We start from the raw sequence: 25,354 nt of genomic DNA on the forward strand, positions 1-25,354 counted from the left end.
AGGGCCTATCTAGTCTGGTAGGAAACCGGACACAGAGGCAATGCCTCTTCTTATAGGAAAGCCAAGAAGAGTCATCCCGATTAAGAGGAGTGGCAAAGACGATCTCAATTGATCCTATGATTTTTATATATATATATATAATTTAGATAGTGTGTGTACACATGCCATAGCAAGAACATGGAGGGCAAAGGAAACTCTTTGGGAGTTGGTTCTTTCCTGACATCTCAAGGGATCTAGTGGTTGACTGCAGATTGTCAGATCTGCATGCAAACACCTCTATCTACTGAGCTATCTCATCAGCCCACTATGATATTTTTCAAAAAGTGCCTCTAACTGGTATGTGTGTGTGCGCGTGTGTGCGTGTGTGTGCGTGTGTGTGTGTGTGTGTGCGTGTGTGTGCGTGTGAGAGAGAGAGAGAGAGAGAGAGAGAGAGAGAGAGAGAGAGAGAGAGATCTGGTAAGTGCAGGTACACATGTGGAGACCAGAGGACAGCCTCAGGTGTCATCCTCAGGAACAGAAACAGGTCCTGTTCCACGAGAAAGGCTGAGCAAGCCATGAAGAGCAAGCCAGTAAGCAGCACCCATCCATGGCTTCTGCGTCAGTTCCTGCCTCCAGGTTCCTGCCTTGTTTGAGCTCCTGTCCTGTCTTTGATGATGAACAGTGCTGTGGAAGTGCAAGCTGAGTAAACCCTTTCCTCCTCAAGCTGCTTTGGTCGTGGTGTTTCCTTACTGCAAAAGGAACTCTAACTGAGACAGACAATAAAATCTGCAGCCAAACTGAAAAGATGACAAGGGCTGGGTTCATAGCTTTGCTCATAGAGTATCTGTCTAGTGTGCAGGAAGCCCTGGGTTCAATCCCCTGCACTGCATGGTGGTGCACACCTGTAATCTCATCACTCAGGAGGTAGAGTCAGGAATACCACAAGTTCAAAGTCATCACTGGCTACATAACAAGTTCAAGACCAGCCTGGGCTTCATGAGTCTATCATCCAAAAACATATGAACAAACAAACAAACAAACAAACAACCCCTCCCAAAATAAAAGATAAGCAAAAACTTAGAAAAATATGAGTCAATGGTATTAGGCAAAACCCAATAGTAACAGCCTGATATAAAGCAACTACCCAAAAGATAATGAGTTATTGTGTAGCTTTTAAAAGCCCCAGTGGATCCATTAATCCCTCCTAAGCAAAGTTGGTAGAGAGACCCAAGGGACCAGAGGCTTTTACCAGATGTGAGTCACTTTGGGAGGAAAACAGCCCCAGAGGCAAAGCCAAGTGCAGTTTCCACCCCTTGGAAACTCACCCTGATGTGCTCAGAAGTGGAATACGGTGCTCCAGTAAGAAGGAGCTAAGGACTTGCCAGGAGTCCCTGCATTTCTGAGGAAGTCCACAGAAGGCTTTGGGTGCTGGCTGCATGCTCTGTTGCTGAACACTTGGCCCTAGAGCTAGTCACAGATCATCTCCAGGGAAAGCAAACTCCACACTGGAAGCTTGAGCTCCAGTCTGTGAGGTCTGGGATAAGGAATATGAAGACACTTTTAGGGGAGAAGTCTGCTATTCTGAACCCTGCTTGCTCCAAGGACTTAGAGATACCCGTGTTGTCTGGCATCCATCAGCTCTATGGAGCATGCCAAAGGCTGAGGCCAGTTGATGACGGCATGGCTGTGGAAAAGCATGAACAGGGGAAGTTCAGGCTTCGCTTTGCTGCTCTTTCCGTAGACAGACAGAAGAAGCCAGCAAGGACAGGAGATCACTGTAAAGCTATCCAAATTCCTGGGTCAGGTCTCTACACCCGAAACACCATAAACTAGTGAGCTAGCCCAGGACCCAAAGGCCAGCATTTCTTCCTGTTTGTTGATAGCAGTCATGAGAAGAGGCTTTGGGTCTACACAGGTAAGTGAAGATGGCCAAGCTCACATGGGGACCCTCCACCCTGGTCACTGAGGAACTCCTCCGACCAACATGGATCACTTGCTCTCAATCTAACATGTGGATTCAGTTGAGCTGAAGCTCACCCAGGCCCGAGGCTTGTTTAAAACACTCCTCAGGTGAGCCTAAGGTTCAGTGAGGGCTGAGACCTACTGTCGTCCTGAAGAGAACCTTAAAGAGATGTCATCATGGCCTAAAGTGATCACAGCTCACTGCGTCTCCCTCCCAGTCTCCTACTGCACATATAGCACATAGGCTCGCTGTCTGGCATGTTCAGCATGTGAGTCTCCTGTACTGTAGGCTTTCTTGTGACCACTGGCTCCCATGTGTTTTGCATGAGAGTTAGAAAAATATCAGTGAAGCCAAGAATGTTCCTGAAAAGACCCTAATTGTCTGCAAAAGTCTGTATCAATTAAGGAACTGCCTTCGGGACTTGAGGAGGGCCTGGAGGGTGGGAGGTGACTGTTTCTTCCATAGCTAAGGAATCGTGGTTCACAAAGGGTTTTCTTGCCCTCTACCATTTGCCCCAACATTATCATTTTTGAAAGGCTGGGATGGAAGGCTGGGATGGAATATCAGCATTTCAAAGTCCACGGTGGCATAGAAATCGTAACAGAAATGCAATAAGGAAGTCCCTGGATTGTCTGGCCTGGCTTGAGCTGAGAATGTCATCAAGTGCATCGGGGAGTCCCATTCTCATGCTTGAAAAACATGCAGTTGACCTTCCTAACAGCAAACGCACAAGGCTCTGGAGCCCAGACCTCCTTCCATGTTTTAGGAGCAGGCAACAGAAAAAGAACGCTATGAAAATGTCAATTTTCACCCCGTGGAACCTGAGAGTCAAACTGAGAGCTGTGAAAGAGGCAGCAAATTGCAGAGTCCCTGTTCTGCTTTTTATACCCAGCCATCTCTACAGCTGAAAGGAAGCAGATGCTGGGTGACATGTCCCTGCCATCCAAGTATTTTCAGTTCTCCTGTTTGGAGGGAGCTCCGGAAACTGTTGGTGCAGTGAAAGGTGAACTTATTCTACCATCCACATCGGCAAGTGTTTGTAAGACTTGTCATTTCAGGATCTCTCAACGTTATTAAAATTCAGATTGATCACCCCTAATCTGCAAACCTTTCACATTTCAGAGGGACATTAGGAATGACCAGATAATTAAGTATAAGAAAATACTGCCAAATGTGAGGCACCTATATATGGCCCTAAGCATTTCAGATATGGAATATTCTCAGCCATTTTATTCATGTGTTTAATTTCTCTTTTCATTGCTTGAATCAGTGGATAGCCATGATTGAAAAAAGCACATATACTTGGATTATATCTTATGATAGTATTGGCTAGCAACTTGATAGCATCTAAAATCACCTAGGAAACATCTGAGCATGAATGTGAGGGAGTTTCTAGATTGGTTAACTGGGGTAAGAGGACCTACCCTAATGTGGGTGACACTATTCCATGGGTTGGGACTCTGGACTGCTTAAAAAGAAATAGAGTGAGTTGAGCACCAGAATTCATCTCCTTGTGCTTCCTGACTGTGGACACCATGGGACAGTCTGCTGTCAGGTCTTCCCAACCATGACGGACTACATCCTTGAACTGTGAGCCAAAGTATGTAGCATGAATCTTAGAGAGTCTTACTTGCCGGATCCTCAGCTGGTCTTGTCTCCTCAGAGATGTAGCATGAATCTTAGAAGTTCTTATTAATAAAATCAAACCTGAGCCAGGTATTGGGTTGAACACTGGAAGATCAGAGAGACAGAACAAGCCACAGCTAACCTGACCTGGCCAACTTCTCAGCTGGTCTTGTTTCCTCAGACTGCAAGCTTCTGTGTCCTCATCCCAATGGCTCTCAGCTGAACTGCTGCTAGAAGCCTGAAAGCTTAACCAGCCAAATGCTTAACCAGGCCAAATGCTTGTTTCTGGTTCTCAGGCCTTATAAACCTTTCTGCTTTCTACCACCACTCCCTGGGATTAAAGGTTGCTTTCTGGGATTAAAGGCATGAGTCACCATGCCTGGCTGTTTCCAATGCGTCCTTGAACTCACAGAGATCCAGAGGGATTTCTGTCTCTGGAATGCTAGGATTAAAGGCGTGTGCTAACATTTTCTAGCCTAAGTATCTTGTGGCTTTTCTGTTCTCTGACCCCAGATAAGTTTATTAAGGTACACAATGTTTTGGGGAACACAATACCACCACAAAAGTACACTCAAGTTGCTTTTGCTGGGCAATTTTTCACTACAATGGGAAACACGGCTGACATCCATCTCCATTCTGATGACTTGAAATCTTTCCTTGATGAACCCCACGACAGTAAGGACTCCAGCCAGGATACATTACGCGGCAGGCAATCAAAGGAAGCTGAACTTGGGACTGAAGCCAAACCAAACCACTGGCTTTCCAAGAACTGTCATAGGTGTATTATATCGACCATCCAAAGCCAAGACGGTGAGATTCATTACTTGGTCCACGGTGACAGAAGGCATTTATGTCCTCCCTGACTCGGGTCACCTCCCTGCATGCTGCAGATCGGCAAGGGCAGATAAAGATGGAAGAGGAGCTGGGGACAGATCTGGAGTGAGTCAGCTGTACCATCAAGTGCATTTGATTAGCCTGCACACTGGGGCAGTATAATCAGTGCCGTATTCTGTGGCTTACGAAGAGGATTTCTGACAGTGATTTAGCCAGCTAAGCCAGGAACTGCAGTACTTAGGGACCCAGCATGAGGACTTCGGCAAAGAGCGGCCACTTTAAGCCCTGCCATAAAGGCTTTGCACCATGAGCTTCATCTTGTTGCAAAAAGCAGCACAAATAACAACAATAACAAAACCTAGGCTTGGGATGAAGAAAAAGAAAATGAAAATTTCCCACCCATTTTACCTGTGAAGAGGAATGGAAGAACTGGCTGTCCCAGCTCCCCACCATGTGACCCAGAGAGAGCTCACTGAGTCATGGTGATTCTGCCCATACACGCACAGCCTGGTGGACAAGGATCCTGAGGCCTCTAACTGCCATGGCCCAGACTGCAGGAGATAGAGCACGGACGGGTGCCTAGGAGTGTCTTTGTTCCCCTTTACTCCAGGAGTGACGCTCTGCATGGTCACAGGGCTCTGGAGAGACTCATTTTTCAAGTTAGTTATTTTTTTGGTGTTTCCTGCTTTTCTTATCATTGAGAGGCCATCTTATTCCTGGCTGGTAGAAGTACCACCTGCTTCATGTTCAAACCATAGCTCAGAGCCCTTCTCTTTCGTACCGTGCTCTGATTCTCTGATTTCAGCCCTCCTGCCTCACTCTCAAGTGAGATAACACTAGACCCACCCAGAAAATTCAAAACCATCTTTACCTCCCAAGGCTCTTAACTTTATCACATTTGCAAAACACTTTCTGCCACGTGGATAATCCCCACAAGTTCTAGAAGCTAGGTCGTGGATGTCCTAAGGGGCTGCCATTCCACACCCATGTACAAACACGGCTATTACGTGTTTGCAACAGTGTACCTGTAGCAATTTAAGTTATATTTTTAATGGAATACTGTACTAAAACATTTCCACAGAGTAACTGAAGTTATTGTTTTTAAATCCCATACAGGTCTCCCATTTAACACGTTGTTGTGTTTGTCAATGTTGTGGCAAAACACAACAGCTGGTTTTTGTCTTTTAAAACTTCTTCTGTAATACCTTACATGGAAGCGGTTTCATTCAACCAAGACAGGGGGCTGGAGGTGTAGTTCAGTAGCAGAACACTTGTATAGTAGATGTGAGTCCCTGGGCTCAAAAAGAGCATCAGCAAAATACATACATGCACATATATACACATCATTCATTCATTCATACATACATACATACATACATAGAGCAAGAAAGGAAAATAGGAAGCAGCCTGAATATATATACTAACCCATTAGCCCTGGACAATCACCCCCTGCTCAACCCTAAAGCTGACAGAAGGCGGTTTGGGCAGACAAAGGACTGAAGCATTTCTCATTGGAAGCAGGGAGAGTGGGTCTGCGGCATGTCCTATAAAACACAATCAGACTGTCTTTCAGCAGAACAGAAACAATGGCCCCATTGTCTAACATCATGAATGACCCTCACAGCCATAAAACATTAATAGCAAAAGCAAAATTAGCAACTAGCTCCCTCCTCTGTGCTCTGCATTCTGCAATTTGCCAAGACTTGTGAACTTTGAAGGATTATAGCTCGCAGGTGTGATTTGTGTTGGCTGCCTGTAACAAAAGCCAGGCATCAGGCATGTATTATCTCTTTATTTCAACTGTTTTATAAAAACACACAGAGTCAGAATGCAAAGCATAGCAGAAAAGCCCTAAAAGGGACTGGAGCAGCACGGGAGGCAGCGTTACAGCTGAATTCACTTCTCTTCAACTGTTCACGTACATCATGTGAGACAGGGAGCACCAAACCCTATCTGCAGAGAGACACGTGGTGAATACCTACAGTTTCGTGGCCATGCGACCTCTGTCTGAGGTTCTCAGATGCATGCTGTATTGACAGCTACACACAACACAGGCAGTGTGGAAATGGATGGGAATGGCAGGTGATTCAACAAAACATAATTCACAAAGCTAGGCCTTCGAAGGATGGCCCAGTGAACAAGAGTTTGCAACCCCTGGTACAATGATATGCAGATAATAGTGTCTCTTAAATTACTTCTGCCTGTCTCCAGCATAATTTATCTTTTTGTTCGTCTTTAACAACGCTTGTCTTTTCTCCTACCGCTCAGACTTGACGACTAGCTTCACGTCTTCCACTCCTTGTTTTGTTCATTCCCTCTTTGACATTTGCACCTGTAAAAACAGCACGCATTTCGTTGTCTCTGGACTTTAGGCTCTATCTTGTGACTGACTTGGGCCAATGTGACAAGAGGTGACAGCATCCCCATTACAAGCTCAGAGGGAAGTGATACTTCTTCCTGTTGTCTTGGGCTTGTGACAGCCCAGGACACAAGACTTCCCAGCCTAGGAGGATGGGAAGCCCAAGGAGTAGGGTAGATGCACACCTTCACATTGAGGAGCCCAGCTGAGCTTAGCTGAAAACCAGCCAGCTCTCATAGGACTTGTAGATTATAGGAGCAAGAGATGGTTAAAAGCCACAGAATTATGTGGTGGTTCATTAGGTGACCACAGCAAATTGGTACAAATTTATCATGAAGCAAACCACCTGTTGGCTTTATTTCAGAGCCATCCAATCATCTTCACAGAAACCATCTCTCTGGGAAACACACACACACACACACACACACACACACACACACACACACACACACTTCAACTATATATTTACTTTGAAACCTGTTTTACTAATTTCAACCACTAGTAAGTGTTCTCTTAGGGCAGGACTGTAGCTCAGTGGTATGTTTGTCTAGCTTGTACAAGGTTCTAGGTTTAATTCTCAACACTATATAAAAAGGAATTAATTAATTTCACCCAGGGTGGTACATGCCTATAACCCCAGCACTACAGAAGCAGGAGGATCAGGAGTTCCCAGCCAACCTCCACTACAGAGTGAGTCTTAGGTCAGCCTGCACTATATGAGACCAGGTCTCAAAGAAAAAAGACAACAAAAAAGCTTTATCAGGGGTTGGGGATTTAGCTCAGTGGTAGAGTGCTTGCCTAGCAAATGCAAGGCCCTGGGTTCGGTCCTCAGCTCTGGGAGGAGGGGGCGGTGGGGGAAGCTTTATCAACATTTCATCTTGGTAATGCGTAGTTGTTTTTTTTTTTTTCCACTACACACAGTGAGTCTCTGTATGGCCAAATAGTTATTAGCACATGCAATTTCTCAAAATTTTCCATCACAATGTGTCATTTTTAGATCATTCCCTATACCATATGATATATCATCATTAAGACAATAAGCAGCCATGGTGACTTTGTTGTTGTTGTTTTGTTTACATGAAGTGTCATTAGCAAGAACATTAAATAAAATATTGTTTATAACGTTCTTACACATTTTATGTGAGTAGGGATTATTCATGTCCTTTCTTCGGAGTTTAAACACATGCGTGCGCGCACGCGCGCGCGCGCGCACACACACACACACACACACACACACACACACACAAGAAACAGACTTTTGAAAACAAAGAAGGAATGCTAGAAATATAGCTAGATGCTTGCCTGGCATGCAGGAGAACTTAGGCTCAATCAGGAGGTGGAGGGAACAGAAGATAGGCATATGGAGAGCGAAGTCATGACGTGTTTGTATTAAGTCATGAGGACAGGTATCCATAGCTTCTGATGTGGCTGAGTCATGACATTTATCAACACTTCTACTGGAGCAACAAGTCTCAGAGCCTGTGAGACAGCTCAATGGGTTGAGGCATCTGCTGCCAAGCCTGATGACTTGAGTCCAATCTCCAGGACTAACATAGTGGAAGAAGAGAACTGATATGCTGTGGCATGTGAGTGCCCATCCCCAACTAGTCCTACTGATGATGATGATGATGATGATGATGATGATGATGATGATGATGATGGTGCTGCTAATAAATGTAATAAAAATTAAAGTCTCAGTCTCCAGAATGAAACCAAACACTGGACAGGTTATCCTAAGTTCATGGCTTTCCAAGAACACTCTGATGATGTGCACCCATTTGAAGCAAGACCACAGGCTCTAGAATCTTCTGCCACTGAGTAACAACATCATACAGCATAACTGTTCTCTCTGTGAAATGCATAAGATAGCTAGAGAGCAAGTTTTAGTTGATTCTATTCTAAACACTTGCCTCTAGGGGGGTGATTTAAAATGCAAAAGGCATTTTCCTACGCCAACCTTCCAAAACCAATAGCACTTGTAACAGATGGCAAATATATCAATATCTATAGTGAGAAACACATAAATATTTGCCACTTTCAATTAGTAATAATAGAACCCATTTGCACTGGCACTGATTGACATTTAAAGCCAGAAAAATTCATGCAGCTGCAGGCACCTGGGAGCTTCTTGGAGTTTATGTGGCTGCTGTGGAGGTGGGTGGGGTTTAACAGGTCTGGCAGGACAGTGCTGGCTTGTCCTGGGAGCCTCTCCAGAAACCCCTTTCTGTTCCATAGGCCTCTCATCTTGGGGAGGACTGTGGAGGCTCACCAAGGTTTCCTAGTGAGATTTGAGCTTGCTTCACCCATTCACCCAGGGCTACATTAGAGGATGGCTTGACCATGTGCGTGGTTACAAGGTGTTTGGAAGGGTCTACACTTGGCTGAGCTAGGAGGAGGTCTTTTGCTCCATCCCTTGACATTCCTATAAAAAGCCCTTTAGTAGCAACAGAAGGGGCAGGTGGATAAGGATGCAGGCCCTCCCGAGACTATCCTGTGTTTCTGTTTCTCTCCCCTCTATCCTTTTATCTAATATCTCTTATCCCTTACTCCTCAAGAGTACCCTGTCGTAAAATGTCTCCCAGCTGGGCACCCACAGAGGACGGGCAAGGCCGCTTCCAAGAAGCTCCAAGAGAATGGGTAAGGTAAGGGACTGTGGTGTCTCCGAAAGCCTCACTTGAGAACCCCCACAATTCTACCTGGGTTGCCTTCTACTGGTCCAAGAAAGTGACAGTTGCTAGACTATGAGAGAAGGGAAATAGATCCCACCTCCTGATGGATGGAGGAGCAAACACATGTTACAAGAGAACTGTGGCTACTTTGCAATACATTATACACACCTAAGGATCACATATTTTATTATTTCTGTGCAAAGGGGTGGCATAGTCATCATGATATGATCTCTTGGCAGAAGACTCTGGAGCGGGAGGAGGTAAGTGATATTGATAAAGGAAGACACATCTAGAAGCACAATGAAATATATTGTCTATACAGCCAAACAGAAGCCCAAACATTCTTTTTTTTTTTTTTTTTTTTGGTTTTTCGAGACAGAGTTTCTCTGTGTAGCTTTGCGCCTTTCCTGGAACTCACTTGGTAGCCCAGGCTGGCCTCGAACTCACAGAGATCCGCCTGGCTCTGCCTCCCGAGTGCAGGGATTAAAGGCGTGCACCACCACCGCCCGGCCCAAACATTCTTTATAGAAACCCCAATGGCATGCATTGGACCTGAAAAGCAGTCTTCCATGAAACAACGGCCTCTTTACATAGTAGAAGGGATTGAAGCCTATGCACATATAACCAGCACTTTTGAGAAGTGTAGAGCATTTCGTCAAGCACGGATGTTGAATGTCAGACACAAAAGCCCTGAGCAGTTATCTGCTTCCTCAGCACAACCGCCATCCTGCACCCTGTGGACTGTGAAGGAAAAGAGTCAGGGTGGCTGGGTTAAGGTCACCCAGCTAGTTAGGTATGGAGATGGCTCAAGAATTTTGGAGAGCAGACTAAGCTTGGAGTGCTTTCCACCCCCTTCAGCTGACAATTCTTTTTCGGCCTCACTTACGGCACAAACAAGCTTTTGAATACAAGCAGCTATAAATAGCAATTAGTCAGAGTCTACTATTAGATGTGTTGACATCATCAGAAAGTACTTCTGTTCGTAATGAGTCCCCTCTGATGCCTGCTCTGAAATGTCTCTCAAGCCTCTCCCCTCTTCCATTTCCTCCAGCACCATGTGGAGCCCTCCTGAACACAGTCTACATCCTTCTGGCACCTTCTTGCACTGTGAGGTCTCTGTCCCAGGGCTCACTGGCTAGTCATGTGCACTGGCTTCTCCCAGCTGTTTCAGCCACACAATTGACAGGGCAGGGTGCATGACTCTTTTGATCTTTTGCATACTTCCATGGCACTGAGCTGGCACCTGACGTGCAAATTTTTGGTTAAGCATAGCAATTAGTCAATATTTTTCTGAGTGATTTCTGTGATATGAGCAACAAGCTTTTCATGGGTGTTATTTCATTAAATTCAGCCTTAAACCCTATGTTCTCTGCCCTCAGATGAGGAAGCTGGTTTAAAGAGGTTGAGTGACCAAGGTCACAGAACTAGAAAGTGTGTTTGGTGCTGAGATAGAGGCCTACATTTCTCTTAACTTTTCATCCTGGTCTTTCTGGGCTGGACATTGATGTAAGTGGGGAAATATCCAGTGGAACTCATTCCAGAAAGTGACCCACAAGATTCAACTGTGCAGCTGAGTTTGGGGGTCACTTCCCTGTATTCTGGAAACCTATATTGACTGAATGAACCTGCTTCTGTTTTCTTGAAGCCAAAACAGCAGTGTGACCTGCTGTGGGATGTTCTGTGTGTTAAATGTGTTGCTCTGATTGGTTAATAAATAAAACACTGATTGGCCAGTAGCCAGGTAGGAAGTATAGGCGGGACAAAAAGAGAAGAGAATTCTGGGAAATGGAAGGTTGAGGCAGAGAGACTCTGCTAGCCGCCGCCATGAAAAGCGAGATGTAAGGTACTGGTAAGCCATGAGCAACGTGGCAACTTATAGACTAATAGACATGGGTTGATTTAAGATAGAAGAAGAGCAAGCAAGAAGCCTGCCATGGCATAGAGTTTGTAAGCAATATAAGTCTCTGTGTGTTTACTCGGTTGGGTCTAAGCAGCTGCGGGACTGGCAGGTGAGAGAGATTTGTCCTGACCGTGGGCCAGGCAGGACTGGAGAAAACTCCAGCTACAGTGACCATAATCTAATAAAGGCCAACCTTTCCGAGATGACTCGGGCCACACACGATAGAGCACATCCCCTCTGTTTCAGGGGGTCTCTAGACCCTTCCCCTCAGATCTTCTATAGCAACTTCTGGACACTGTTTGAAACCAGACAGAAGGGGACAATGGCTGCAGAAGCAGTGACAGAGCTGGGGAAGATGTGGCACTAAAGGTCTTAGGTCCTAGGACAGGAGCAGAGCCTGGGGCTCTGTGCGTGAGCACACAGTAGATACTGCCTTACCTGCTCATCCTTTGCAGCCTTTGTCTCTGTCTCTGTCTCTCCCTACTTAGTGCTGGCTATCCTGGGACTTGCAATGTAGATCAGGCTGGCCTTGAACTCACAGAGATCCACCTGCCTCTGTCTCTGCCTCTAGAGTGCTTGGATAAAGCCATGTGCCACCATACCTGACCTCACTTTGATTTTTAAGTGAGCCACATGAATATACTATACACCAGCAAACGACAGACCCAACCAGATGGTCTGATGTCACCTGTTCCTTCAGAATAGCCATGGTGCTTTTTACTGTTTTACCCATGAACTCTGTCTTACCCTACCCTCCCTCAGCATGTGTCCAGTTTGTTTTGAGTATCCGGTCCCCCTTCCCTAAAGGACTTCTCCACTTGCAAGGGAAGACCTTGGCTACTTTACACTATGAGATACTATCAAACCCTGGGCTGAGACCTTCTGAGAGAGTACACAAGAAGTTTCCAACTCTGTCTTCATTTTTACCTTGCCCTGTACTGGGCTCATCTGCCTGAATTTCCATTGCTTCCCCTGGGAGCCACGTCTCTCCTGCCTTTGTCAACAGACACGAAATCTTTTTTCTTTCTTTCTTTCTTTTTTTTTGTACAGCATAATAGAGATTAAAAAGTCATAACAATATGACTAGGGAATTGGGAGTGCCTACATAGCATGCACAGAGCTCTGGGTTCAATTCCTAGCATGACATAAAAACCGACATGGCATTACATTATAGTACTTAGGAGGTGGAAGCAGGAGTATTGAAAGTTCAAGGTTACCCTCAGCTAAAGAACAATTGTGAGGCCGACAGGTGCTTCAAATAAGGTATCACTAAATAATAAATAAAGTTTACAAACAAAGAGGGCAGGCTTTATTAAGGCTCAGGTATTCCCATCCTGAGGCAGCCAGCTTCTCAGCTTTGTCCTGGGTACCAGGTATTCCCAACAGTATTCCTCATAGACATGAGGACAATCTACCTCCACTTTACCGAGGGGCTTCCTGCTAGAGAGATCTGTGGTTCAGATGAGGTAGAAATCCTCCTCTCTCCATCATATAGAATAAAGGCCAAATTTGGACTATGGGGAAATAGGAAGTAGTGACAGAGGAATTCCTGGAAGCATGTGACCAGCTAGCCTGGCATACACAGCAGTGAGCAGGAACCTCAGCATCAAATAAGGCGAGGATAAACACCCCAATTGTCCTCTGGCCTCCATACATGTACACCATGGCATATGTGCACCCACCCACACACATGCACACACACACTACATATCATATAGACACATTAAAAAAAAGAGAGAATTCACATTAGCTGAGGTCTGTTACAGAGCTAAATGTGAGTCTGTTTCTGAATTCATTCTTCACATAAGTATCTTATTCCAAAGAACATCCAGCATATTGGAGACTTAGCTAAAGCTAGAAACTAGGTCTTCCATATCCTGAGCCAGCATTTTTGCCTTCCAAAGAACAATCACAGACCTCATTTTTGCTTCCTACATACATGGTCCAAATCCATAAGCCCGAGAACACCTTTCCTGTGAGGAGTCCCAGTCTGTCCTAAGCTAGGCTTCTTTCCATATGCATCTTCCCAATTGGGCCCAGCTGGGCTAGATTTATCCCTCCCTAACTGGATGATAACTTTTAATCATCTTAATTAGCCAAGAAAGGGAATATTAGTCAGGGTTGTCTAGAGTAACAAAACTTACAGAATGAATCTCTCTCTCATATTTTATATAATATATATATATATATTATATACATCAAAAGGAGATTTAGAATTCAAATGAATTAGAATGACTTACAGACTGCAGCCCAGCTACTACAACAATGGCAGGCTGTGAATGCAAAGTCCAAGAATCCAGTAGTTGCTCAGTCCACAAGGCTGGATGCAGAAGGTATGGCCCAGATTAAAGATAAGTCTTCTCACTAAAAAATCCAGATTAGAAGTGGTTCTATCTACTTCAAATTAAGCAAAAACCCCTCACAGGTGTGCCCTCCAGTTTTGGTTTTCATCCCAGATGTAGTCAAGTTGACAACCAAAAATAGCCATCGCAGAGGAAAATTATACTTCAACTTTTCTTAGAAAACAGTTGAACCTAACCAAGTCCTTTATGCCACATTCTTGGAGCCCAGAGACTGTTTTAGAAAAACCCCATGTCAAAATTAGTTGAAGCTACAGTTTTGTGGTTATCAAGTAGGAAGATTCTGAGAGTTCTTCAAATACCACATGTCATACAGTATCTGAAATGTCTCATAAATGAAGGTTTCTTATCTCCCAATGCCAGTAGACTTTAAAATTATCACAGGACTTACTTTTTTAAAACTGGGCTTTTAAAGTCAGTAACATCAGGTATGGCAGGCCCACAAAAATTTTATTGTCTCTAAAGTAACTGCATTTGGGAATGGACATGCTCTCTCCTAGTAAGCTTAGGATAAACCTTTTGGTTTGCAAGGCCCAGAAACCAAGTCACATAGAAATCAAAATGATTAGCGTTAGAATTCAGAAACAGCATCGACAAGTACTTCTTCAGCCTTACCCCAAAGTATGAGCTGACTATAGACTATACATCCAGACACTTGAAATTTAGGGGTAAATAGCAACCAACTTTGAAAATTGGAGTTTACCCTGCTCTTTGATAGTAAGATAAACATATAGAGGTTCTCATTCTGTTCTTCCAACAACTCAAGAGTCCAAAGCCACCTCATCCCATACCTTCTTTGAACACTGGAGTAGATGAGCTCAGTGGTGAGCTGGTTGAAGCCTTAAATGTCAACAAGAACCATAATCATGTCCAAGACAAATCTGTGTCCATGAGGGTACATAGTTCAGTAATATAGCATGCATTTAGCATGTGCATGCTGTGGGTTTGACCCCCAATGGGACCCACCACCACCACCACCACCACCACCACCACCACCACCACCACCAAGGACAACATCAGCAGTAGTGACAAAATTGCCCAGGAAAGTGTACTAGAGCTTCTCAAGTACAGCGACTCACACGGAAAGCCTGGTGACCAGCCCCACCGGGGTACCTGTGTCTCTGTGTTCCTAGAAAGTTCCCAGGGGATCCTGAGGCTGCAGTCTCACTGCCCTAGGAACACCAAAGGGACTGGGAGGTGTGTGTGTGTGTGGGGGTAGGGTTAACATACACCAAACACCAGACATTGCAAGTCTTTTATTCCCCTATTACATTCTCAGTATAACTGTGAAGAATGCCACCAAAGGTGAGTAAAACCGAGGCCAAGGACACTGAGTCTCAGGGCAGTGACAGCCCACTGCATCTCCCAGTGCTGAGGAGCCCAACTCACATCCTGATGACCCAAACCACAACCTCACACCACAGTGCCCAACTCACACCCCATGACCCAAACCACAACGTCACACAGTGCCCACCTCACACCCCGATGACTCAAACCATGACGTCACACAGTGCCCCCCTCACACCCCGATGACCCAAACCACGACGTCACACCACAGTGCCTTGCTTTTGTATCTGATTGAGTTATCTTACCACGTGCAAACTTGCTGATAAACCATTCTAACTTTAGAGCTCTGAGCACACCCTAACATACTGTACACAGACCGTTTTCATCTCCGGAGCCAATTTCACTTCTGTAAGATTGGACATTTTTAACAGAAATCCCCTTTACTTGAGGCCTTGTTCCTTTCCTATGGCACTCAAAAACAAAAACAAAAACAAAAACAAAACAAAACAAAACAAAAAACCAAAAAAATCTAAGCTTTCCTTTCTCAAGGCACTGCCCTTAACTGGATATGTAGTAATAAGATATGCTTCGACCAGGGACAGAATTCACTTGCTCGTAAAAGAAGTGCCATGTGCCCATTGCTTGTACATTTTATGGAGCCCGTGGCTGACAACCTGATGTGTGTGTATGTTTCATACGCAGATGTCAAAAATGACGTGTCCTCAAAAACACAGTGTTCTAAGCTTTGTACAATACGCATCATACACAACTGTATGTGGATGATAGCAACCTGTGGTTAATCTCCATATCACGGAGTCCCTTACGCTGTATAACAAAGCAACTCCAAGATCTGTTTCCATGACAACAGCAGCATCACACAGGAAAGAGAATGAAGAGAGTACAAAAAGCCTCTTTAGAAACCGCTAGGAAAATGCACACCCAGCTTAGGAGGCTAAAAACAAATCTCTGTGCACCAGATTTAGGGTTAAAAACCTTTTCTTTCTTAAATATATTCTCTAATGTGTAACTATTTTTAAATCTCTAATAGGAACTGATTCAGAACACTATAAATATCAACCATCTGCCAAATTTCAGGAGGTCTAAAATTAGGTTATCAGGTTCATCAATTTTCCTGAGAGGATTCTTGAAAAAAAAAAAAAAAAAAAAAAAAAAAGAAAGAAAGAAACCAACCCTTCAGCAGTAATAGTACAGTACTGACAGTTCAAATACTATGTGTAAATAAACAACATTGTTTTAGAAGCTAAAACTATCACGGAAGCACCAAAAATCTTTTCTCAAATAAAATTAAGATGGGCAATCCAAAACAGGAGTTTGGTAGAAGGCTCTTCAGATTGTTTAGAGCCCCACCCTCTGAGAGCCACACTTACTCAAAGCAAAGCATACACTACCTACAGCATCATGCAAGCGTGTGCAATGCTCGCACACTTCCCTTCTACTGTGCTCTGATCAGCCTTCGGCTTTTCCCTCCTGGACGGGACTGAAATAAATGGCAACACCAAACTTCTTTTTTGCTTGAGTTGTTTTGTTTTTTAAATTGACCACCAAAAAAAGGAAGGAAGGGAGGAAGGGAGGGAGGGAGGGAGGGAGGAAGGAAGGAAGGAAGGAAGGAAGGAAGGAAGGAAAGAAAGAAAGAAAGAAAGAAAGAAAGAAAGAAAGAAAGAAAGAAAGAAAGAAAGAAAGAAAGAAAGAAAGAAAGGAGGGTCCTCTTTGGAACAAAGCTATTGGGAACCATTTATTCTCTGCTGCTGGGAGGTAAGGCTATTTCACCTACATGTGTACCAAGTTATTTTTAAAGCTCATTTTGTTCTTCCCTGGTTATTCTGTTTCAATAAAAAAGAGGGAACTTGGAGGACTATTGTGATCACATCCATTCTCAGTATCCCAGCTGTCTAACAGTCTACGCTGTTTAACAGTCCACAGCCATCCTCAACATGGACAGTGAAGGCGTCTTTCACTCAAACTGAAATGCATGAAGTGCTTCATGGAATGGTTCTGTGGGTATTTTCTCCCCTCTCTTGGGCATGGAAGTTGGATGTCACAATTTGAAGGCACTTGCACAAAGAACTCTGTGTTATTCTTTATTCTCAATAACCAGCCATAATGCTAAGAGGCCACACATGATTGGCTCAGGGAAAGCCTGTTAGAATGGTGCTGGTGTCAACAAAGTTAAATCAGAAATTCTGTCAATGTCAAGGTTAACTGAAGAAGAATCTCACTGAGGTCTCTGTGTTTCTTTGCTAACTTGGTAAGTGTTGAGAGCCACCTACAAGCGAGATTCCCTTCAAGCAGTGAGGATGAGACGAAAGGATGGCGTTGCTCTCACGAGGCCACCATAGATGAAGAGATGGGGACAGTGACACACAGCAGTGTGGTTTGAAGTCTCCAAGGACTATGCATGGAGAAGAGAGACAATCCAATGTAGGCAGAGAGGCAGGTGGGGGGTGAAGTCCACATTGAGAGGTGGGGGTGTGCTCAGGGAAATCTCCTGAGAGGACACTTGCCAAACCTGATTCTTAAAGGAAGAATAAGAACTGGGTGGGTAAAAAGGGACTGTGAAGAGGAAATCTGGCATCCTTCCTGGCTCTTCTCTAACAGCACAGCTCAGGACTGGTACATCTTGTCCTGTCTCTTGGGGTTCCTGGTTTTGAATTCCTCCTACTGTTAGAAACATCTGTTGGGGCATCTTCTCGGGGACTATGCTAAGCTCTGAGTCAGGACTACCCTCTGGGACTTCAAAGGCAGACCCACCATTCCACCCAAGAAGACATCACCATGCTGAAAAGACAGCTCTCATTGACTCTTCCAGCCTTCTCATTTCCCCATGTTGACCATTCCTGGCTTGCTTCCTGGGTCCTTCTGCCATGACTGCCCTCCCCGCTCCCCCACAGGTTCTTTGCTCATGCTGGTTTCTCAATATCTAGAAACATCCTTCAGATGTTTCCCTGGTTGTTTATCACACTTTGTGTGAAGCCTAGTGGCCCTGGTAGGGACCGCCCCCTTAGCTTTGTGATGCTCTCTCTGTTGCTTCTGAGTGTTGCCAAGTTGCTTTCTGAACAGTGGATTCATTCATGCACCTGCTCTGCTCCAACTGACTGTTACATCTACTCAAGAGTAACTATATAAAATAAAACATCATGACTTAATGCACACACTTATTAAAACTCAAAATATTTCATTATTAAAATGAAAAGACTCTTTCAAAACCAGTCAACTTAGAAGTACAATCACCAGGCAGAAACAACCAACAAAATTTTTGGAAAAAGTAATCGTTAAGGAAGACTCATGGTGCTGGAGAGATGACTCAGTGGTTGAGAGTGTTGGCTGCTCTTCCAGAGGACCCAGGTTTGATTCCCGGCAGTTCACAACTGATAACTTAGCATCTGCACCAAACAGCTTCATCCCACACAATTGAGCAAAGAAGACCTCTCAGATGGGTGGGCATATTTCATGCAGATGACATCTGAAAAACTGGTAGCAATTTGTCACATTCTCAAAGAATTACATGGAAAATATCAGAGCGAGGCACAAATGGTTCAGTGAGAATTTGAGAACCTTTCAAAATCATATTGTACTAACGAGATTAAATGTAAAAATATCCCTAAATCAAATCAGTCTAAAGATCAAATTATTAGCAGCTTTGATGCCTTAAATTCCCTTCTTGTCTTTGCTCCCTGCACGTAACATCTGCCATAGTCCTAATCTTAGCAGTTACTTTACATTGAGCTTAGGGACCTGGCAGCATAGAGCATTTCTCTGTCTTTCCAGCCATCATTTGTGTTGTTACACAAACTCTACCACACTGCTGAGCCACAGTTGACTTAACAACTCTCTGCTGCTCCGTAGTAGTATTAGTCAGAGAACCCAAAGTCTCCTGAGGGAAATCTATAAAAGAGGACACTGCTTGCTGGCCATAATCAACAATGTGAAGACCCTACTAGACATAAACTATTCGCAAGGTTTTAAATTCAACACTTACCTCCTGTGTCCAGAATTGTTGGCATTTAGAATCTGATGGTTAATTGGATACTCTGGTTAAGTAACATTGAGAAGATACATTGTATTTTTAAATAGTTTAAAGACAACATAGTCTAAACATTAACATTATGAACAATAGACTTTTTATTTCAAAATAATGTCCACTCACATGGCAAGTCCCTGGCTTCGTTGGCATGACCAGTTCATTACTATATTGCTATCATTACAGTCATAAAAAATAAAAATCAAAAAATCTCTATGAGTCCTGAGATATTTCCTTCTATTGTAAGTAGGAAGCAAACAAAACATTGTAATATTTTTCATCTCCATTGCAGAAAGAATATATATGCATCCATCTAGCCAGCAAATATGTAGTAAGCACCTACTATGGGCCAGCTATTGTTTTAGGTTAAATGGAAGAATAAGATAAGGCCCTGCTCATGATAATGGAAAGACAGACAAAAGTCAGTTAACAAAAGCCATGGTTCAGATGGTGATGATGGAGAGTATGAAATACATAAAGGAATACAACATCACACGTAACACGTGAAGAATGCTCCAAAGAGGTGTCTCCAAGGATGTGCATCTAAACAGGGAACTGGAAGATGTAAATGTACGTTGGGAAGGTCTGAGCTTGGTCAGTGAGTGGGCAAGAGCCAGGTCACCGCTCCCATGGGCTTTGACTCCATGGTAGGAGCCATGCTGTATTCTAATAGCTGGGGAATGGAACAATGCAGAAGCGACTGATTTACCTAACAGCTGCAGAGTCCCACTCTGGCTGCCATGCAGAAGATCAGGCATGGAGACAAAACTGAGAGCAAGTGAGGAGACCCTCCGGTACACTGTAGATTTCTCCAGAGGCTTTTTGCAAGACCACTCCACTGTTTGGCTCCTGGATACATAGCCGTTTACTGCAACCTGAGTGTACAACTCCAACTAACAGTAGTGTGTGGATTTACAAAGTCTGTTTCACTTACATGCGTAGCTCATTTCAGAATTTTCAACACACCTGCCATTTTTCTTCCCCCACTTCTGGCTCTGTACATGAAGTTATTCTGACTTACCAGATTTTAGTGGGAGGAAATGGTTAAAATGAACCGCCCTAATCTTGGCGCATCATTCAAACACAGCAAGTGCTAAGAGAGCAGTCCTGCCTTTCTAATGTTAGGGACTGCCGTGCCCACTCCTCTTCTTTTTCAAGCTTCCCTGGTCTTTTTTTGTGATTAATTTTAGTAACTGGAGAATGACTTGTTTAAGAACAAATGAGTCATGGTACAGTTTAATATCTAGAAACCTAAAATCACCCTCCTCCACAGAGAATACCATTTCCAAGTATGAAACTCTCATGTTTTAAACATTTAGATTCCATGTTAACTCGAGGAAGCATCTTGCTTTACAGCAGAGGTGGGGGAGGGGCAGCCGGGGCCCTAGAAACTGCAGAGAAGGAGCAGGGAGCCAACTGCCTTCCTGAAAGGGGTTCCTCTTAGGTGTGTTTTATGATGTGCAAAAACATCACACCCAAAGGAAAAAGTTATAGCAAGTGTTTCAAAATGTGTATCAAATGAATTTCTCTTGACCAGAAAATAGCAGCAATAGCAGGGATTGTAGACCCAAGCAGTTAAGTATGGGCAGGTATGTAGGATGGAAGGAATGAAGGACAGGAAAAGGACCAAACACTGTCTATCCCTAACCTCTTGAACCCTGAATTATTGCAAACCTTTCCAGATAAACAGTTGTGTAACCAGCCATAACTCCAAGAACTATCAATCAAGAATCTCCAGTAGGGCTGAGGGTGTGGCTCAGCAGTGGAGCATTCTTTATGTGGATCAAGGGGCCATGAGTTTCTTCTCCAGCATCCTTGCATCCCATATAGATGACAAAACAAGAATTGTCTTCAATGGGTTGTTTTCCAAATTGACATTGAAAAAAAAAAGTGTACTGACTTGAAAATTTTCAGTCACTTAGTTCAACAGGGACTTTGCATTACTCTGTGAGGGCTTAATATTTAAGCACTCAGAAGTCCCTAACAAGAAAATCAAATGCCTGTTTCCTCAAAAAGATAAAAAGCAAAACAACAACAAAAGGAGATTCACTTCCTAAAGACCATGCCTTACAATCTGGGAAGACAGTACTGGTTCTGAGAGAACCCCCTAGAAACATTTTACACATTCTCTCCAGAAATCTAGGTAATTACTTTCAATTTACTTTTGGGACCAGAAACCTCAATCCTTTCTTCTATTTATTTAGATTTTAAAAGTTTAAGTAATATTCTAATCTATTTAGTATGATTTTTTTGTTCAAATTTTATTTTAGTTGCTGGTAGCAAGCTCTTGTGAACTTTACAAATAACAGACACAATTCACCATCTCCACCCTCTTGTACTTTAGTCTCTTTTGAGTGGATAGCTAGTTCTAGCTTTTAAAAATAACTCACTTGTCAATCCATGCAGGTTTGATGTACATTAGCCTTGTGTCTTAAATTCTCAATGAAATATATAGGAGCCTTGTGTACATTTTCATCTTACTTTACATCTGAATCAGCTTTGATAAATACATACACACACACACACACACACACACACACACACACACACACACAAATAAAGTGTCTGACAGTTTAATGATATTTGCAAGTACTTAGTATAAATTTCATATCTAGTTTTGTATACAGTAGCTTTTTATAGTCTTTAAGATTTTTTCATTATTTTTGAGAATTTCATACATGAGGAGGAGATAGTCATATTTCATTGTATACATATAGGAAATTTTTACTCTTTCAACAAACAGTGGTAATCTAGGTTTGAGAGATACAGGAATGAATATAATTTGGGGAGAAGAAAGCATGGTCTACAGACAAAGTAGGTCTTGTGTGATAAATGGTTACGTGACTAGCCCCTATGACTCACCCTTTCCAAGATGTAGAGCCTTGTGTATTCCTCTTTTGTGATGGTCAATTTTCTTTGTCACTTTTACTGGGCCATTGAGTGCCCAGATATTTTGGTCACACATTATTCTGGATGTTTCTATGAGGGTTTTTTTTTGGGGGGGGGGGGATAAGAGCAATAGTTAGGCTGAGGAAAGTAGGTTGCTATGATGACTAGCTTTAACTGTCAACCTCACACTGTCTAAAGCACCTAGGAAGAGAGTTTCCAGGAGGAATTACTTAGACTAGGCTGGCCTGTGGGTGTGTCTGGGGGGTGGCTAGGCTCTCTTGATTATGTTAATTGGGGTGAGAAGACCCACCCACTGTGAGTTGCACCATTCCTTGTCCAGGTGGAGAAAGCAAGCTGAGCTCTACCATGCAAGTATCTCCTCATTGTTCTTTGCCCTGAACTGTGGATGGAAACACTGTGACTAGAGGCTTCCAGTTCCTGCTAAGTTGAATTTCCTACAACAGACGGTAACCTGCAATTGTGGGCCACACAAATCATCTTCTCCTTCAGTAAGCCCCTTCTCCCGTAAGTTGCTTTGGTCAGGGTATTCTGTGGCAGCAACAGGAAGTGAAACTAGAGACTGTACCAGGGTGAGCCCAACCTAATCCCTTAAGTCCCTGAACAGAGCAAAAGACTGACTGTCCCCTGAGTAAGCCAGACGTCTTCCTGCCCGAAGGCTTTCAAAGTGGGCTTTCTCCTGCCCTCAGCTCCCTGGCTCTCAAGCTTACCATTTAGACTGGGTGGGACTGACATCCTCAGCTCTCCTGGGTCTCAGGCCACAAATACAGGGCTGGGGCAGGGCAGGCAATCTGCCTTCCTGTATCTCCAGCTTACCCAATCACCTTGCAAATCTTGGGACTAAGCCCCTGAGCCTCTGTATCTATTCCTAACAAAAACCCTCTTTACACCCATACATCAGTAGATGCACCCCACTGAATCTATTTCTCTGGAGAGCCCTGACTTGTATCCTATATAAGAACTCAGGCTTTTGGGCTATATCAAACCCGGAAACACATTCCTTTGTGTCCTCTGAGGCCTGGACTCTCGTAAAACTGTCTCTACTAATAAGCCACCTGTGTTACCCTGCTGGTGCCTCTAAGAGGAAAAAGAACAAGGGCTCTGGGTAACACAGCTGAGCCACTGGAATTACACTGTGCTGCTCCATGTCAACACTCGGAGGGGTTAATCAGCGGTGACATGGCTGGGTTCACATATTTTGTTTCCTTTTTAAATTTTTTTCATTCTCATTTGTTCTTTTTGCAGGAAACAGTGGTGGGAGAGAATGTGCCATGGCCCTTGTGTGGAGGTCAGAGGGCAATTTTCAGCCTTTGGTCCTCTCTTTCCTCTGTGTGGGTTACAGAGATCAAACTCAAATCATCAAGCTTGGTGGCAAATGCCTTTACCTGCTGAGCCACCTGTCTGTCAGACAGCCCTCTTTTTAATTTTTTTTAATAACTAACATCCCACTGGGTGAAAATATGCAAGATGATGTGGAGGAGAACCAGCTCAGAGACCAGGAGAGCAACTCTTAGAACACAAGGCCTACACTAAGGCAATAAGGAGGAGAGTGGTGAGGAGAGAAAGGGACACCAGGATAACGCTGAGGTGTCTGCCTCTGGAGACACTGATGCATGGATAAATGACAGGAGCAAGCTGTTTGTGAAGAGTAGAGTGGACTCAAGAATGAGGCCAATAGGACAGTGATGTCCACATCGACATGACATCCTAGACTTGGGGGCCTTGAACACTTGCCACATCAACCATATCTGGGAACTCTACAGTAGTATGGTCAGGACTGTATCAGGGCTGGTGGCAAGGTTCATAAGGACCACATCATTTTTGTTGCTGGTTTTTCCTCATTGTTATGCCATTCTAATTTAAACAAATGTGTTTAGAAACATATTGGATTATGAAAATAAATATACTGAGTGAGTAACATAATTAAAACAATAGACCCTCCCACTATCCATCTCTTGCTAGTCTAGCCTCCATGTGGAGTTTACTCCCAACTTCTGGCACCACATAACATAGATGGCAGTGAGGGCATGCTTCCCATTGGCTCTGTCTCTCTGAGCCACTACTAAAGGTGGAAACAACTCTTGTAAGTGAGTTCATGTGACTATTTTGGGTCTTTGATCCCTTTATAAATAAGCGAGTGCTACAGTGAAGATAATCATAGGTCCTCAGCAAGCCCCTCCCTTTCCTAAACCCCAGGATATGTCTCTGTCCACAGTCTTCCTGGCTCTACTGATGGAAAACTCCCTAAGCAGTGAAAACAGAGCCAGGGTGAGGAAGGTACTGGCTAATTGAATGGGGCCATTAGTTAAGTTTATTAAAAAGGTGACTCATTGGAATCCAGGAATAAGCCTCTGGGCTAGCTTTCAGCTAAGGGTAAAGCCACATGAAACATCTTTCCAGAAACTCAGTGCCCTGAAAAACCCTCCTCTCTGCCCTTTGAAGAACCCAGAGCAAGCTGCCGCAGGTTCTTACCCAGTCCCAGAGCCCTGCACGCCTGCTGGGCACATTGCTGGACTCCCTTATGGGTGAGATTCCTGTTAATATCATTTCCAGTTTCTCTTGCCATTTTAAGATAACTCATAGTCACACTGACCCCAGACTTAGCTCCCAAGCATGGAATGACTGACTGAAAACTGCCTCTCTGTTTGCCTTGGTTGTGCAATCTAATGGTACCAGAAGACAGAGGACAGGTTTGGAAGTGGAAAGATCCAGCTCAAAGCTTAGAGCTCCATGTACCGCTCCTGGGCTGGAGTAAGGACTTCATCACCCCTGAGTCTTGGTTTTTATATTTCTACAGTGGGAAAACTGATAGAAGCCGCTCGCAGCTGTGTGCTATCCACTGAGGGAATAATAATAATGCTCATGCATATGCATGGTTTCACTAAGAATAAGCTGTTGGAAGACAAAGGCCATGTTTTTTAAACATCTGCATCCTATAACACCTGCCACATTGTAAATGCTCAAGAAACATGTGATGATTATGTAACATGAGCAAAAGGAAAAAAAAAAAGGCATGAACTACTTGAGGCGTTACGTGTCAGGTGATACTATGGACACAACATTCATGCAGTGTGTCATCCAGCCCTGGGTCATCAGCGGCTGCCTCATCAGATCCTGCCTGCAAACACACAGCTCAGGCCAGGGCAGTATCACTGCTTGTATGCCATAAACTCCCTGAAAGAAATCCATCATACCAACTTTGGAATCAAACCAGCCCAAAGATGCTGCTCAGGTCCACTTTCTTTTCCTTTGTTTTTTAAAACTGAATTGCAGGAGTTAAGAAAATGGCTTTCTGTGGTTACTGTGAAAAGCAGGGAAGCCCACCCGGTTGTCACACCCACGGCTTAACCTGTCACTATTACTCACTCCCTGCACTGAGTATCCCCTGCCGCTGAAAACACTCAGGTAATCCAAGGCCTGACAATGGAGGA

General features: G+C 44.0%; 1 protein-coding gene and 1 long non-coding RNA gene across 3 annotated transcripts in view; one reads left to right on the forward strand and one right to left on the reverse strand.

The window, feature by feature from the left end:
* Positions 1-25,354, reverse strand: part of Prkca (protein kinase C alpha) — a 399,699-nt gene that overhangs the window by 207,454 nt on the left and 166,891 nt on the right. The window lies entirely within an intron of this gene.
* Positions 17,104-24,945, forward strand: LOC131917882 (uncharacterized). Of its 2 annotated transcripts, none has more exons than XR_009380764.1 (3): positions 17,104-17,243; positions 22,246-22,430; positions 24,721-24,945. It is a non-coding gene; the product is annotated as an uncharacterized LOC131917882 (long non-coding RNA). The 2 variants fall into 2 exon arrangements; XR_009380765.1 differs by having other exon boundaries at positions 22,246-22,414.

Source organism: Peromyscus eremicus, chromosome 8a (assembly GCF_949786415.1).
Source record: "Peromyscus eremicus chromosome 8a, PerEre_H2_v1, whole genome shotgun sequence".
Classification (NCBI taxonomy): domain Eukaryota; kingdom Metazoa; phylum Chordata; class Mammalia; order Rodentia; family Cricetidae; genus Peromyscus; species Peromyscus eremicus.